This window comes from Ailuropoda melanoleuca, chromosome 12 (assembly GCF_002007445.2).
Source record: "Ailuropoda melanoleuca isolate Jingjing chromosome 12, ASM200744v2, whole genome shotgun sequence".
Taxonomy (NCBI): Eukaryota; Metazoa; Chordata; class Mammalia; order Carnivora; family Ursidae; genus Ailuropoda; species Ailuropoda melanoleuca.
The window spans coordinates 41,368,252-41,376,499 of NC_048229.1; positions in this window are offsets into that span (position 1 = coordinate 41,368,252).

Below are 8,248 nucleotides of genomic sequence, written 5' to 3' on the forward strand. Positions count from 1 at the left end.
TGGTCTTTTTTGTTTTTTTTTTTTTTTTTTTTTTTTTTTTTTTTTTTTTTTTTTTTTTTTTTTTTTTTTTTTTTTTTTTTTTTTTTGGCGGCGGGAACGACCAAGTCAGGGCCTGCTTCCCTTCACTAGGGCACCTCTTGCGTGGAAAGAGCGCCCGGACGGCGCTCCTGTAACTTCTCCACGCGGGAATAAGCAGAAACTTTCCTCCTAAGGGAAGGTTTTATTTATTTATTTATTTATTTTAGAGCTCGAACTACAGGAGAAGGGGGAAATTTTCTCATTAAAGTTACATCCCTGCAGTTAGTTCAATTACTTGATATATGCAGAAGATGTTGTAAATTTATAGATTTAAATAGCTTACAAAGATGCCTCAGGCCCCATCAGTTAATTTCCTTAATTTATGGATTTTTAGCTTCTCCTAGAACAGAAAGGGGGCCTGGAAGTAGGTCAGGGATCTGTGCAGCAGCTCCAGCGCGGCCCACGGGCTGCCCACTCAGGTCCCCACGCCCTGGCGCCTCTGGGCTTCTGGCTCCTAGCTCTGACCCGACGGCACCACTCTCTGCTCTCTGCCCTGTGGCTGGGCCAGCCCAGGCCCGGGAGGCCTACTCTGCTAGGTGCGAGACTGCCCCAGTCACTCCAGGGCTGCGGGGGGGGGGGGGGGGGGGGGGCGGCGGCTACGGAACAGCAAGCCCCCATCCACACTCACCCCACCCAGCACAGAAGGAATAGACCCAAATTAGAAGTGAAGCAAGTGTCCAAATACTTTGACCTCCTGAGTCCTCCCTAAAATACGGGACTGGGACCACAAATGGAGCAGGGTGTGGATACTTACCCCCAACTTCTTCGGGGATGGAGTCTACCCCATTTCCCCAGGCCTTTGAATGTTTGAGGGAAAGGCAAACATGAGAAAAAACACACCAGGCTGGTGTCTGAGGAGCAGACCCACTGAAAACCTACTTGTCATGGCCCTTGGGGCCCCTAGTGTCCCTCACTCTTCCCCCACCCTTTCCTAGGTGCCAGCCAGAATGGCTTTGTTTTGTGTTCAACATGGATGAATATATACATATAAATTCATACTTAAAAGATTGGTATAAACCAAACTGTTTTAGGAAGCCACATGGTGATGTGATTAGTATTGGTATTCATGATTTAACATTTCTTTTCCCACTAGATGAAGTTTCTAAGATTTGCAAGGTACATGTCAAGGACGGGTGTATAAATGGATTTTTATTTATTCACAACTCCAAGACTAATTGCTTCTCTTTGCCTCAAGGCCATGAGTTTGGTTTTAATATGACACTTCAAAAGTATTCATGGAACTACAGAGATACTAAGTGTCATTGTTTAAGAGACAAATCTCACTGTGGTACTGGTGACCCTGAAAATAGGATGTTCCACTTTATTTTAAATTCCTACATGTTTTTTTAAGGGTTTCACTTTGTACCAACTATATTAAAAATGCACAACTTAATCGAAACAAGAACTGACCATTTTGCAGGACCTTTATTTCCTTAATATTGCTGGGAACGTTGTTTTCGTATTCCTGAATCCTTTTATTAAAGACCTGAACTTTATACGTGTCATTAAGAAGAGTGAGTTTGGGTCATAATTTATTCTCAAGTGTTTTAAAAGTTCCCGGTTAAATGTCAACCATCTTTTGCATTGCAAGACGGGCATGGATTGCGATAGGCATTTAATGATATGTGATATATCATGCAATGGCTAGGCTATTTTTTTTTAATTGAAGATGTATAATTAGGACTGAAAACATATTGAAACATCTTGTGAAATACATCTTGTTTCATTACTGTGGTCTGAGACAAAATTGAATGCGAGTCTAATCAGAATGTAACTTGCTTTATCAGTAGATTTGACTAGAGCTTAAGCCATTACGGTTCATATTTTAAAAAGCGGGTTCACACCTGTGTTCGCTTTCAGGCCCCTCTGCAGGTGCTCACATGAAGCACGGGGCAGGTGCCAGGCCCGGCATCCAGGTGCTGCAGACAAGACCCCTGTCTCCAGATGTTTCATAGTGACTTCCGGTGTGCTTTTGTACTTTGTCATTGCTGTTTGCCGACAGTGGTCAGAAATGAGAACCTCAGTAAGGAAAGAAAAATGAGCTCGAAATGAGATCCCAGAGTCTGCTGGACGAGCTCATCCTTCTCAGGAAGGCTGTGATCAGACAAACAGTAGATGAGCAGACTGAGACCCAGCTGCTGCCCCCCCTACCAGGGAGGATGCTGGGGTGTTACAGCAGGGCTGTCTCCTCCCCCAGCCCCAGGCCCCCTGGGCAGAAAGCCCGGCCCTTCTAGGTCTGTGCCCATGTTGAAGCTCAGAGATGGCCCCTGACCAGGATAGAATGGAGCCAGCCTGGGTCAGAGATCAGTCTGACATCCATATGGCCTCCACCCCAGAAATCCCTCCTGGTTAGGACCTCAGAGAACCTGGAGAGCTGAAATGTGCCACTGTCAGCTGGGGACCCACTCCCAGGAGAGCGGAGGTCTAAACTTGTCCCGGGGTGGCAGTTGGGGGGGGGGCAGATTGCCCCTGCCTGTCCTAGAAGCGAATAAAATAGGACCAGGCAGCTCTCATGGAGCTCTGCCCAGCCCCGCACTACGCGCAGGGGGCACTTATGGTTTCTGGTGGGACAGAAAGCAGGAACTGCCTCCGGGTGCTATGGACGACCCCATCCTTCCTGCCTTCCACCTGTAGCCCTGGTGGTCCATGCAGCACCGAACCAACCTGCTTTCCCTGAGAGCCAGCATGGGGTGACAGTAATGACACAAGACTGAGACCTCCTGACCAGGCATTCTTACTTAGTCGTGGCCTGTGGATGACCTTTGGGTGACCAGGAGACCCCCCCTCCCCCCTAGTTGCTCAACACTCTGCATTTGAGCCTTTTTTCCAAGGGAAGTTTCAGTGTTTTTACCAGATTCCCAAAGGGTCTGTGTGAACGTGGGTGCAAATAACCAAGCCTTCAAGATGGGGAAAACTGATTCTCTCACATAATGGTGAGTGGAGTCTGAGGGGCTTAGCAGTGTATTCAAGGACCCAGGCTCCCTCCACTGTCTTCTGCAGTCCTCCACACACTGTCCTGTCCTCACACCCATTCTTCTCTGGTCTCCAGATTCATGTAGCTCCAAGCTTCACACCTACTTGGGCAGCATGGAGAGCAGGGAAGTGATCCCATTGGCCAACTTAGAAGCCAATCCCTGGGAAGGGGATTAACTTGGACCAATCAGGTTTAGCCCTTGTCCTGTGGGGCCAGCGTGGCTGCCCTGAGCCCTGGGGAGGAAGGTGGACCCTGGGCACAGTCCAGGGTGTTCGGGGAGAGAATGGACTTGGTTCTGGGGGCTGGGGCCCACCCAGCGCTGAGCTGGAAGGGAGGTAGAAGCTAACGAGTGAAGAGAGGCCTCAAACCCCAAAGTCATCTCCAGGGGAGCTTGAAACAGCCATGCCACTCTGGGTCCTCCTTGTGTCCAAGGGGACACCAGACCCAAACATGGAGGTGGCCTGGCAGAGCAGGTGGCCTGGGGCCAGCTGCATGAGTAAAGTCCCGAGGTCCTCCCAGCAGGCCGTTAGGGCATGGGCAATGAGGCTGTTCCCTGTTCCCTGGGCAGCACCTGCGGTTCAGTAGAGCAATAGGGTCTCCACACAGGTCTGGCACCCCATATTGGGAAGAAGCACAAAAGCAGCCCCCAGGACCGCTCTCACTGTGTAACACACAGAAAAGATTTCTAGAAAGCTGTTGCAGTCCCTGGGAGCCAGTGAGACCCTCTCTAGGGTTCTCCGGGTCGCTTGATCGAGGTGAGTCTAGTCTGTATCCCGGAGACAACAGCTTTAAATGCCAAGTCTTGCCCCTAAATGACTTTGTCTGGCTGCCACTCTGGCTCCAAGGGACCGCTGAAGTGGCCCTGGGCTCACAACACAAAGGGTCTTACAGATGCACTTGCATGGGGCCAAGGGTGAAACAGAGCTGAGACAGTGAGGAAAGCAGAGACCCTGCCCCGGGCTCCTCCCTCCGGCCAGTGCTCAGTACACCCACCCTCTTCCTTGTCACTGGCAATTCCTTCTCCTTGGGCCTGTCCTATAGGGAGACAGTCTGTGCACCTCATGAACTTGAAAGTCTGAGTCCAACTGTGTGACCTTGGGCTTAATGTCTCTGAATCTCAGTATCGGCCTGCATAACAGGAGAGCAGTAAGAGTACCGAGCTGCCTGGTGGCTGGGAGAATTCCATGTGACGGCAGGGGCAAAGAACTTGGCCCAGCCCAGGGTCAGTGCTCTCGAAAGGGTGATGGTTAGCTCCTTCTTGCAGTGGACTTTCCAAGAGCCTCTGGTAGACCAGAGACCGCGGTTACACCCCCACCCCGACTCCAGTTGCAGTTGGCTAGACACACACCCACAGGAGGTGCAGAGGAGCTGGGGAACGTGAGTGAGAGGGAGTCCCCTTGAATGGCCCCCTGGACTCCAAGATTTGGGGGTTAAAACCTCGTGATTGTATAATTAAGATAAACATGTATACATTAAAGAGGAGAATGTAAAAGTTGCCTAACGTTTAAAGATAAGACACAAGACTTCAGAGAAATTTCATGCTTGCTGGGGGCCATGCCCCTGGGGTGGAGCTAGGAAGTGTCCTCGGGCTCTTCTATCCTCAGGGCCCTTGGGGATAGAAGGAATCCACCCCACCAGGTTGGGGCCCAGGGAGCAAAGAGGAGCCCTGGAGGGCATCAGCGATCTGCTGGTGAATTCTTTTCATTTTTCAAACTGTGAAAGTCTTCACTGTCTTATTCAAAGTATTTTGAAATTTTAATAAAGAATATATTACCATTGTAAAAAAAAAAAAGCCCTGCACGTGCGTGTGTGCACATGCACACACACAGGAAACAATGTATGAAGGGGAAACCCAAATCCTGTCTCCTTTTCCCAGAGAGAAATGTGTCAAGGATTTGGTGTTTGTCCAGCCAGTCTTCCTCCCGTTCATACACACAAAGATGCACGAGCACACACAGACACACACAGTTGCACAGACCCACACAGATATGCACACTCAGACACCCACAAACCCAACCACAGACACAGCTGCACAGCCACATGAGATCACAGAAGCACATACAGGCACACAGAGATTTGGATGCTCACACGCTCACACACAGTGGCGCACACAAAGGGACACAGCTCCCCCCACACATAAGGTTCATAGACACAGAGTCCCATAGAACCACAGGCACCGAGACACGTGCACACACGCCTGACCACAGATATGCAAACACACACGTGTACATAGTTTTAAAATATGGCATTAAACCATTCAGACTAATCGCAGCCTCTCTTTCCCGCGCTGTGTATTTCAAAACATGGGAAATAATCTGACACCCAGATACCCGCCACCCAGATATAACAAATGTTAACATTTTGAATATTTGCTTCAGATTCCTCTTTTAAAAATCAAATGAAATGATACAGACCGGTTTAAATCCCTCCCTTCTCCCCTCCGCTAACTGCTACCCAGAAGTTGCAACATTCCTGAGCACGGTTTTATACTTTTTGCTACATATGAACGTATTTATAAACCATGATACCATTTGTGTTAGTGTTAAACTTTTTTTTTTAAGATTTTATTTATTTATTAGACAGAGAGAGACAGCCAGCGAGAGAGGGAACACAAGCAGGGGGAGTGGGAGAGGAAGAAGCAGGCTTATAGCAGAGGAGCCTGATGTGGGGCTCGATCCCACAACGCTGGGATCACGCCCTGAGCCGAAGGCAGACGCTTAACAACCGAGCCACCCAGGCGCCCCTAGTGTTAAACTTTTATATAAACGATATCCAACTTGCATATCTTCTTGCATTTTGTTTTTGCCACTCACTTTTGTCTCATTACGGGGCGTGGTGAGTGCCCTCCCTTGTCACTCCTTTGATCCACACCGGGCCTCCGCCTCCTTCCCCACCCCCTCCGGCAGCCAGCTCTTTCTGTGTCTTATAAGCCACTGGCCCCAAGGGGCCTCTCCTGCTGGAATTGGGTCTTTGATGCATTTGCTGAAAACAGTGGTCTGATGTAGATGTCAATGTGGAGGGAAGGAAAGACTCCATCTCCCACCTCTCACCTCCCACCTCCTACCTCCCACCAGGCTGCTTTCTGAAGAGGGCATTGCCTGGCAGGTGTTTTCGGGGGATGATATCTACTCTTTCCCTCTTTCGTTCAACCTCTTCCCTCCTTTCTGTCCTCTCTCCTTTCTCCTTCCTCCTCTCTTCCTCCTTCCCCTCCTCTCCCCCTTCCTCCCTCTCCCCAGCTTCTTCCTCCCTTTCCTCCCTCTCCCCCTTCCCACCTTCCCTCCCTTTCTCCTCCCCTTCCCCTCCCTTCTCCTCTCCCTTCTTCCATCTTCCTCGCCTAGAGGCAATGCAAACCTCTGGCTGAAAAGCTGGAAGGTCATCCAAGGAAGTACAAAAAGAAAAGGCATCTTGATATATTTCAAAATATGATCTCCCCATATGTTTTACAATTCTATTTTTACATTTAGGTCCCTTATCCTTTTATAATTAACTTTTGCTTATAGTTTGAGGTCAGGATCTAAAACAGAATTTGTTGTTTAAAGATGGCTAGCCAGTCTTCCAGGCGAATCAGCTAGTAAAGATTTCATGTTAGGATTTTGCTTGGAATTGGAGAGACTTGAGGTTTTCTTATTTTTGCTTCATTACACGAGTTACAGGAATATGGGAACGAATGTAAGTTGTAAAAAAAAATTAAAACATCTATACTAATTCTTTTTAGTATTTAGGATTAATTGCAAATTACACCCCCCCTCCCTCCAGCAACCTCGTTTTTCTCCTAGGGAACCTCAGTTTGGTATGTGATAGGTTAAATTACTGATTCCAGTTTTTCCCTGCCCTGTAGTAGCTTTAGACATCTATGCACTTGCTATGGCTTCATGCTTGGCAGAATGTACTTTTCTGCTCTCTGATACTGGGCTTCACCAAAGGGAAGTTAGCTGACGTGGCATGAGCAGGGACTTGAAATACACGCTCGTGGCTGAGCTTGCCTCTTGAACTCCTGCCATTGCAGTAGGAGGAAATGCCGATCCTCCAGGCTGAGCCCCAGAACGAGCCACGTGGGCTGGGGCCGCACCAGCCACCGCAGATGCATGAGACATAAACGCCTTTTGTTGTAGACCACTGAGATTTTTGTGTTTCTTTGTCACACAGCAAAAGCTGACTGATACAAACTGTATCCTTTTGTGTGTGTGTGTGTGTGTGTGTGTGTGTGTACTCCCAATCTAATTTGTGTGGGAATGTGTATAGAGTTGACCTTTGAACAACTTGAACAACGTGGGTTTGAATGGCATGGGTCCACTGACAGCAGATTTTTTACAGTATAGTAAATGTATTTTCATTTCCTTATGATATGCTTAATATTTTCCTTTTTTACCAGCTGACTTTATTGTAAGGATGCAGTGTATTAATACATACAACATACATGATAGGTATTAATTGACTGTTCATGTCATTGGTAAGCCTCCTGGTGAACAGGAGGTGATCGGTAGGTAAGTTTTGGGAGGGGCAGAGTGGTACATGGATTTTTAACTGTGTGGGGAGTTTTTTTTTGACTCCTTCCCCCTGTATTGCTCAAGGACCAACTGTATATGTGTACAAATACACCTGTATCATGATCCGGCAGGTTGGGTTCAGTTTGGAGTTCTCGGATTCTCTGGAGTGCCGTGCTGGAACATGGCAGCATGGGAAGAGCTGGCCTGGGCCCATGGCTGCCCTCACCTCGCTTGGCTCTGCCCTGGACTGTTGGGGGTTTCATCCATACTGTATGCACACACCCCACAAGTGGCTGGCCCTTGGCCACCCCATGGACCTGGGGGTACACACACCGGTGGGTCTGTCCACTCTCAGGACGATGGACCTGAGGAAGCCCCCCAGGCAGGCCCTGGCAGTACACTCAGGGCTGTTTGGGCAGGAAACCCAAGGGTCCCAGGTGCATTGGCACACAGAGACATATCTGTCCTCTTACCCCAGTGCTCAGCTCATCTTGTCTTCCTCTTGCATAGTTAACCTCACCCTTGCAATGGATCCTTTCCATCGGCCTTGACACACATTCAAGTTATCTCCCACCAAACAAACAAAACTCTAACTGTTCCAGGCATCCGCTTCCAGCCCCTTCCCTACCTCCCTCTACCCATCCCAGCTGGCATGATGGAAAGGGCAGTCGGCACTTCTTGTCTCCTCTACACCTCCAGTCCCTCCTCG